The sequence below is a fragment of the Nomascus leucogenys genome, chromosome 5 (genome assembly GCF_006542625.1).
Source record: "Nomascus leucogenys isolate Asia chromosome 5, Asia_NLE_v1, whole genome shotgun sequence".
In the NCBI taxonomy this organism is placed as follows: domain Eukaryota; kingdom Metazoa; phylum Chordata; class Mammalia; order Primates; family Hylobatidae; genus Nomascus; species Nomascus leucogenys.
Window position 1 is genome coordinate 30,014,368 of NC_044385.1, and position 9,138 is coordinate 30,023,505.

The following is a 9,138-nucleotide window of genomic DNA, read 5'->3' on the forward strand; positions in this document are numbered from 1 at the left end:
ATACAGAGAGTTGGAAAAGAGGCTAATTTATGTCTTTGATGCACTCTCTGTGATCTTTATTTTGACCTTGTTTATATTTTCAGAAGCCATGTGTGAGATTGTGGAGTTAGTCAATATTATAATCCAATCATCAATAAAATACAAACTTCTTGTTTATTAATACATGATTAAAAAATGTATATGATAAAAAGATATCGACTGTAGCCAAGTGTGTGGATGACAAGAACAATTATGGTGCAGATTCCTAATCACTATGTGAGCTGTACACTCCAGTGAAAGTCAATAGTCTGTTTAAAAGTCACGATGCATCCTTTTCTTTTCATCTCCTCTTTTTTTTTATTTAAAGTCCAGCAATGGGACTTTTTAGCTTTTATTTTGTAGCTGGATTTACTTTTGTAACTTTAACTCACTGAAGAAACATTTACTGTGCAACCAGCCTGACTTTGGCTCCACACCAGGCTCTGATGATACAGAAAAAACCGTGCCCACCAAGGGGCCATGCTGACTGAATGTTACCTAAATCTGCAAATGAAAACAAAGTGTGTGAGACCAGGGGTGTCAATGCTTTACTCTCCTCATTTGAAGATGTATCATCAGTAAGCATGAGCTCTGAGCTGTTTTAGTGAGAACGGCGATAACCTGTGATCTGCCTGCCTTCTCCCTCAATAAACACATTTTCAAGAGACTGTGGAGACTGGGAGTTCACTCTGTGACCAGCAAACCCAGTGAGAAGGACTGACTGTACAAGAGCTGCAGCTTCACCTTTGGCCTCATTAACCAACTGAGTTGCCCAGACAATTAAATTTTTGTAGGAAATATGGTTATTCTTTTCAAATATAGATAGCTATATGCATGCATGTATGATTTACATTCCAGTGAGTTGGAAGTGGCTAACCAGAGAGCTTCCAGGTGGCTATAGGCAAAGGGGATGGTTGCTGTTTATGTTCGATATAAGGAGGAATCTGTGTTTCCACAGGACAGAAGGAGGGAGGGGAAAGTTTTTGTTTGTTTGTTTGTTTTTGTTTCAATCTCAATATGGTAAGCATTCTTTCCAGCAGATTATAAACTGTGCCTTCCCAATGCCCAATCTCTGCCCCCACAAAAAATAGAACACAGGTAGGAAAGACAGAGACGGAGAGACAGAACTGCAATATTCCAAACACCAAAACAATTTCCAAGTAATAAATAGCTGGTAGCAGTCACTTCACAGAGCCCACTGAAGGAAAGCAGTCCTCTTAAATGCTGGCTTTGAACAGATCTGGAGAGTAGCTACAGCTTAGCAATATGGTTAGCAATATGATAAAGACAAGAGGTGGGGTGTAAACTTTGGAGAACTAACACTAAGATTTGAGAGCCTTGGTATTCTTTGCAATTATTTTGAAAGCCATTAGACAAGAAAATGATTTCAGTCCATCCTGACAAGACAATTGGATGCACAGGGAAAAAAAGGATGAAGGATGATAAAAAATATAAAGGCACTTAGTAAGCCATCCATGCATGAGAGTTTCAAATTTCTTTAATTAATTTGTAAATAAAAACTATAGAAGTTAATATCCCTCCTGTATGCCATTTGTAATTGCTTTTATCTTTTTGCTAATATTATATCATCCTCATCCATGGTACAGATTCAGACACTCTCAAATAATTCTTTTGTAGCCATTATGAAGTGGCTACTTCACTTTCAATAAAAGCACACAGGAAGATAGAGGCATCAGGAAAAAGGTCAGTTTGCTGCCTGCCACAAGACTTTCTATGGTAATATTTTACAGTCCTGGATAATTTACCAGGTCCAGAATATGGTGCTTCAGAAACTTGATTTTGACACTATGTCAAGACTGTCCACTTCCGAGGACTAGACTCATGTTACCAGAGCTCATGAAAGACTGATGTATAAAACTAGGAGAGTGCTTCAGAGTGTGGGTGAGGGTAAAACAAACTAGAGTTTGAATCCTGGCTCTGCCATATACTTGGCTCTATTACCTACCCAAGTTATTTTTCCTCCTTACCTGCAAAATGGGTATTAAAACTAGCTTTAAAGGGTTTTACAAAAAGAATTATTTGGAAAATGTAATGTTATATAATGTAAATTATGCTTCCCAGTCGTATTGTGTTGTATTGTTGTTCCACTTAATATAATACTAAAAATCCTCCAAAATATGCTTGTTTTCTGTCTTGGAAATATTTCTTGGAGCTGATTTTGTTGCACTAATTCATGCTATTTACAAGGATATTTTCACATTCAGTATTGTATTCACTCTCCCTCACTGTTAATGAATAGAAATAAAAATATTTATGGAAATATTTTACAAAGCAGCAGGACCTAGTGCCTAGGAGCTGAAATATGCTAATAATAATTTATTAATATCATGACAAATCATTGGCTTTTAAAAATAACTAATTAATAAATTTTATTTTATACAGTAGTTTTAAGTTCCCAGCAAAAAATGAGCAGAAAGTTTCCATGTGCTCCCTGTTCCCACACACCCATAATCCTTCCCATTGTCGACAGTGGTATGTTTGTTATAACTGATGAACTGAAATTGACACATCATTACCAATGTCCGTAGTTTACATTAGGGTAAACTTGTGTTGTACATTCTATGCATTATGACAAATTGATAATGACATATATCCACCATTGGAGCATCATACAGAAACATTTCACTTCCCTGAAAATCCTCCATGCTTTGCCTATTCATTCCCCACTCTCCCTTAACCCTTGCCAACCATTTATCTTTTTAATGTTTCCATAGTTTTGTCTTTTTCAGAATGTCATGTACTTAGAATCAGAGTATGGAGCCTTTCAAATTGGCTTCTTTTACTTAGTAATAACTATTTAAGTTTCCTCTATGTGTTTTTATAATTTAATAACTCATTTATTTTTAACACTGAATAATATGGATGTATTACAATTTATCCATTCACCTGTTGAAAGATCTTTTGGTTTTTTTCAATTTTTGACAATTATTAATAAAGCTCCTATAAACATCTATGTGTAGGTTTTCGTGTGGACATAAATTTTCAATTCATTTGGGTAATAACAAGGAGTGTGACAGCTGGATCACATGGTAAGAGACAGCATGTTTACTTTTGTAAGGAACTGCTATATTGTTTTCAAAAGTGGCTGTACCACTTTGCATTTCCATGAGTAATGAATGAGAGTGCTTGTTGCTCTATATCCTCGACAGCATTCGGTGTCATCAGTGTTTTGGATTTTGTCCATTCTAATAGGGATGCAGTGGTATCTCAATTTTGTTTTAAAGTGCAATCCCCTAATGACATATGATGTGGACCATCTTTTCATATGCTTACATATCACATGTACATCTTCTTTGATGAGGTGTCTGTTCTGGTCTTTTGCTCATTTTTGAATTGGGTTACTCATTTTCTTACTCTTGAGTTTTAAGAATTTTTTGTATATTTTGGATAGCAGTCTTTCATCATATGTGTCTTTTGAAAATATTTTCTCCCATTCTGTGGCTGTTTTTCTCATTCACTTTATATTGTTTTCACAGAGCAGAAGTTTTTAATTTTAATGAGGTCCAGCTTATTAATTGTTTCTCTCATGGATCCTGCCTTTGGGTCTGTATATGAAAAGTCACCACCATATAAAATGTCATCTAGGTTTTCTCCTGTGTTATCCTTTAGGAATTTCAGAGTTTTGTGATTTTCATTTAGGTCTATGATCTATTTTGTGCTAATTTTTGTGAAGGGTGTGAAATCTGTGCCTAAATTCTTTTTTTTTTTTCATGTGAATATCTAGTTGTTCTAGCATCATTTGTTGAAAAGACTATCTTTGCTTCATTCTACTGCCTTGCTCCTTTTTCAAAGATGACTTGACTCCATTTGTGTAAGCCTATTTCTTGGCTCTCCATTCTGTTCCATTGATGTATTTGTCTTCTCTTTCACTAATGCCACATTGTCTTGATTACTATAGCTTTATAGTAAGTCTTGAATTTGAGTAATGTCAGCCCTCTGACTTCGTTCTTCTTCTTCAATATTGAATTGGCTATTCTGGGTTTTTTGCCTTTCCATATAAACTTCAGAATCAGTTTGTCAATATCCACAGAATAACTTACTGGGATTTTATTGAGAAAACTTACTGGGATTACATTAAATCTGTAGATCAAGTTGGGAAAAACTGGCATACTGACAGTATTGTGTCTTTGTATCCATGTCTCTTCATTTATATAGTTATTTGATACCTTTCTTGTAGTTTTCCTTATTTAGTCTTGTAGTTTTCCTTATTTAGATTTTGTATATGTTTTGTTAGATTTATATGTAAACATTTCAGTTTTTCTATCTAATATAAATGGTAATATGTTTTTAATTTCAAATTCCATTTGCTCATTGCTACTATGTAGGAATGTGCTTGGCTTTTGTATATTAACCTTGGATCTAGCAACCTTGCTATAATTGCTTATTAGATCCAGGAGGTTTTGTTGTTGTTGTTGACTCTTTCAGATTTTCTACATAGGCAATCGTGCTGTCTGAGAACAAAGACAGTTTTACTTTTTCCTCCCCAATAAGTTTATCTCTTATTTTCTTTTCTTGTCTTATTGCATTAGCTAGGACTTCTAGGATAATGTTGAAAGGCAGTGGTGAGAGGGGACATCCTCCCCTTGTTCTTAAACTTATTGGGAAAACTTCAAGTTTTTCATTATTAATTATAATTTTAGCTGTAGGTTTTTTGTAAATGTTCTTTATCAAGTGGAGAAATTTCCCCTCTAGTTCCAGTTTGCTGAGAATTTTAGCATACATGAATGTTGGATTTGTCAAATGCATCTATTTATATGATGATGTGATTTTTTTTTTTAGTCTGTTGATATAATAAGTTACATTAATTGTTTTTTTTAATATTGAACCAGCCTTGTATACCTGTGATAAATCCGCCTCGGTTGTGGTGTATAATTATTTTTATATATTTTTGAATTATATCTGCTAATATTTTGTTTAGGATTTTTGCATATATGTTCATGAGAGATATGTGGTCTGTAGTTGTCATTTCTTGCTATGTCTTTATCCACTTTTGATATTAGAGTAATGCTAGCCTAATAAAATGAATCAGAAAATAATCTCTTTGTTACTATTTTTTGGAAGAAATTGTAGAAAATTGGTATAATTTCTTCCTTAATTGCTTGGTAGAATCCACCAAATACATTTCATTCTGTTGAGAAGATTAATTATTGATCAAATTTCTTAAATTTCTTTAATAAATATAGACTTATTCAAGTTGTCTATTTCTTCTTATGTGAGTTTTGGCAGCTTGTGTCCTTCAAGGAATTGGTCCATTTCACCTAAGTTATCAAATTTACAGAGATACAATTGTTCATAATATTTCACTATTATCCTTTTAATGTTCATAAGATATATAGTGATGCTCCCTCTTTCATTACTGATATTAGTAACTTGTGTCTTCCATGTTTTTTCATAGATAGCTTGACTGAAGTCTTATCAATTGTATTGATCTTTTAAAAAATAGCTAATGGCTTTGTTGATTTTCTCTATGATTTCCTGTTTTTAATTTCATTGGTTTATGCTCTAATTTCAGTTATTTCTTTTTTTCTGTTTACATTGGATTTAATTTACTCTTCATATTCTACTTTCCAAAGTTAGAAGCTTAGATTGTTTACTTTAGATCTTTCTCTTTTTTCTAGTATATGCATTCAATGCTATAAATTTTTCTCTAAGAATGCTATAAATTTCCCTTTAAGCTCTATTTTCCCTGCATCTCACAAACATTAATATTTCAATGTTTTCATTTTGATATTTTGTATTTTCATTTTCATTTAATTCAAAAATTTTTTAAGTTCTTTTGAGACTTCTCTTTTTTTCAACCCATGTTTAAAAGTGTGCTTTTAATCTGTAAGTATCTGGGGACTTTCCAGCTGTTAATCATTGGTAGTTTAATTCCACTGTGATCTGAGAGCAGACATTGTATGATTTCTATTCTTTTAAATTTATTAAGGTGTGTTTTATGGCTTAGAATGTGTTCTATCTTGGTGAATGTTCCATGTGAGCTTGAGAAGAATGTGTAAACGCTGTTCTTGGACAATGTCATGTATAGATGTCAATTATGTTCAGTTGATTGGTGATGCTGTTGAGTTCAACTATGTCCTTAACTGATTTTCTGCCTGCTGGATCTGTCCATTTCTGCTAGGGATGTTTTAAGTCTCCAACTCAATTTAATAATAGATTGATATATTTATCCTTGGAGTTCTGTCAGTTTGTGCTTTACATATTTGATGCTCTGTTGCTGGGTGCATGCACATTAAATATTGCTATGTCTTCTTGGAGTATTACATCATTACGTAATGCCCCTCTTTACTGCTGATAAATTTCCTTACTCTGAAGTCAGCTCTGTCTGAAATTAATATGGCTTTCACCTTCTTTTGATTAGGGTTAACAGGGTATATCTTTCTCGATCTCTTTACTTTTGATCTATATGTTTCTTTATATTTAAAGTAAGTTTCTCATAGACAACATATAGTCAGGTCTTCTGTTTTGATTAATTCTGACAATGTCATTAAATTGGTGCATTTAGACTATCGATGTTGTAAGTGATTATTGATATATTTGGACTGAAATATCTACTATATTTGTTACTGTTTTCTATCTGTTACACTTGTTCTTTGTTCCAATTTTGCCTTCCACTCTATTTTGCCTTTTGAGATTTTTAAATGAGCATTTTATATTATTATAATTTCTCTCCTCTTTTAGCATATCAGCTAAACTACTTTTTTTATCTTTTCTTTTTTAGTGGTTGACCTAGAATTTGCAATATACATTTATAAGTAATCCAAGCCCACTTCTAAATAATGTTTTCTACTTCACAGGTAATATCAGTACTTTATAATAAAATATTTCTAATTCCTCCTTCTGTCTGGTATTATTGCTGTCATTTATTTCCCAAATACGTACACATACATAAGCCCATATATATATATATATATATATATGCATAAATGATAAAATACATTGTTGCTATTATTATTTTGCACAAACTGTTATTTCTTTAATCAATTAAAAAGTAAGAAAATAAAAGCTTTTGTTTTACCTTATTTTTTCTCTGATGGTCTGCCTTTCTTGATGTAGATCCAAATTTTTTACCTGTATCATATTTTTTTCTGATGAACTTTTAGAAAGATTTCTTGCAAGGCACATGTACTGGCAACAAAGTCACTCAATTTTTTTTTTTTTTGAGAAGTTATCTATTTCTCCTTCACTTTTGAAGAATAATTTCACAGGGTATAGAATTACATGTCTTAGAGTTTTTTCTCTCAATACTTTAAAAATTTTACTCCATTCTTTTCTTGATTGTGTGATTTCTGAGGAGAAATTAGATGCAATTCAGATCTTTGCTCCTCTGTAGGTAACATCTTTTTCTTCTCTGCCATCTTTAAAGATTTATTCTTTATCTTTGATTTTCTAGAGTTTTAATATGATATGTCTACACATAGTTTGGGGGATTTTTGGCATTTATCCTGTTTGGAGTTCTCCAAGCTTCCTGTATCTGTGATTTGATGTCTGATATTAATTTGGAAAAATTCTGTCATTATTGCTTCAAATGTTGCTTCTGTTCCTTTCTTGTGCTTCAGGTATTCCCATTGTGTGTATGTTATACCTTCTGTAGTTTTCCCACATTTCTTAGAAATGCTGTTTTTTATTTCAGACTTTTACTCTTTGCTTTTCAGTTTTGGAAGTTTCCATTGACATAGCCTCAGGCTCACAGTTTTTTTTCTTAGCTGTGTCCAGTTTACTAATGAGCCCATCAAAGGTATTCTTCATTTCTTTTATAGTGTTTTTGATCTGTAGCATTTTTTGTTTCTTTCTTAAAATTTCCATACTTCTGCTTGCATTGTCCATCTGTTATTGCATATTTTCTACTTTTTCCATTAAAGCCTTTAGCATATTCATCTTATTAAAAAAAAAAAATCCTGGTCTGAAAATCCCAACCTTCCTGCCATTTCTGACTCCTTCTCATGCCCGTTCAGTCTCTTCAAACTTTTTTGCCTTTTAGTATGCCTTGTAATTTTTTTGTTAAAAGGTGAACATGATGTACTGGGTAAAAGCAACTGAAATAAATAGGCCTTTAGTAATGTGGTGACAAGGTGTAGGGGAAGGGAAGTGTTCTATAGTCCTGTGATTAGGCCCCAGTCTTTTGGTGAACCTGTGTCTCTGGGCTATGAGCTTCACCAGTGCTTCTCTGTCAACCCTCCCTATGTTGGACACAATGGCTAGAGATCACTGGAGTTGGGTGTTGCCCTTCCTCCAAGTAGACTAGGCTCTGATAAAACTCTAATAAGGCTCTGGAAAAAATAGCTTCTCCTGAGGTTAGGCCTTGTTCAGAAAAACAGAATGCTCTGAAGTATTTCAAAATGGTTCCTTTTCCTTTCTCCCTGCTGAACATACAAGGGGATTTTTCTCAGATATTCGCTGTGACAACCTGGTAGAGTTCCAGGAGGAGGAACAGACAAAAGTGTAGGGGCCAACCTATGACTGAGGTTTTTGGAATCTTTAACTCTCAGATTTGTCCACATTGAGCCTCCAGCAATTTGTCAATTACAGTTTAGGTTTTTCTCCCCTGGCACTGGTTCCTACAGAGGTTTCTACTCCTAAGTACCTGCTCCAGTAAGTTATGATTCTCTTAACTGCTTGTATGTCCCTCCAATTTTTGGGACAGTGGTTTGCTCTATGACTTCATTTCTCTGGCAGATCTAAGAAGATTTGTAGATTTTTCAGTCTGATCAGTTTGTTTTTTTTTTTTTAAACTTGTTGTTAGGATAGAGTGGTGATTTCTAAGCTACTTACATTCCAGACTGCAATCATTGGCATTTGCACAGACGTTACCTATCTCATAGTTCTTGGAAATGAATATGAATAAATGGCCATAGAATTAAGTACTGACTTAACAAAGTTTCTGTCTGCTTTTTGATTTGTATCTGCTGAACCAAGGATGACGAGCTGTAATGGTCTATGTTTTATCTTTGTTAGCCATCATATTTCAAAGAGGCTATGATATTGTGACCCATAACAAAGAAAGTCTTTGAGGGAGAAATAGAATTTTTCTGCAAGCATAACCAAGAGATGAATGAATAAGCAAATATGTAACTCCTTCAGATCTCCCATATCCTAAGT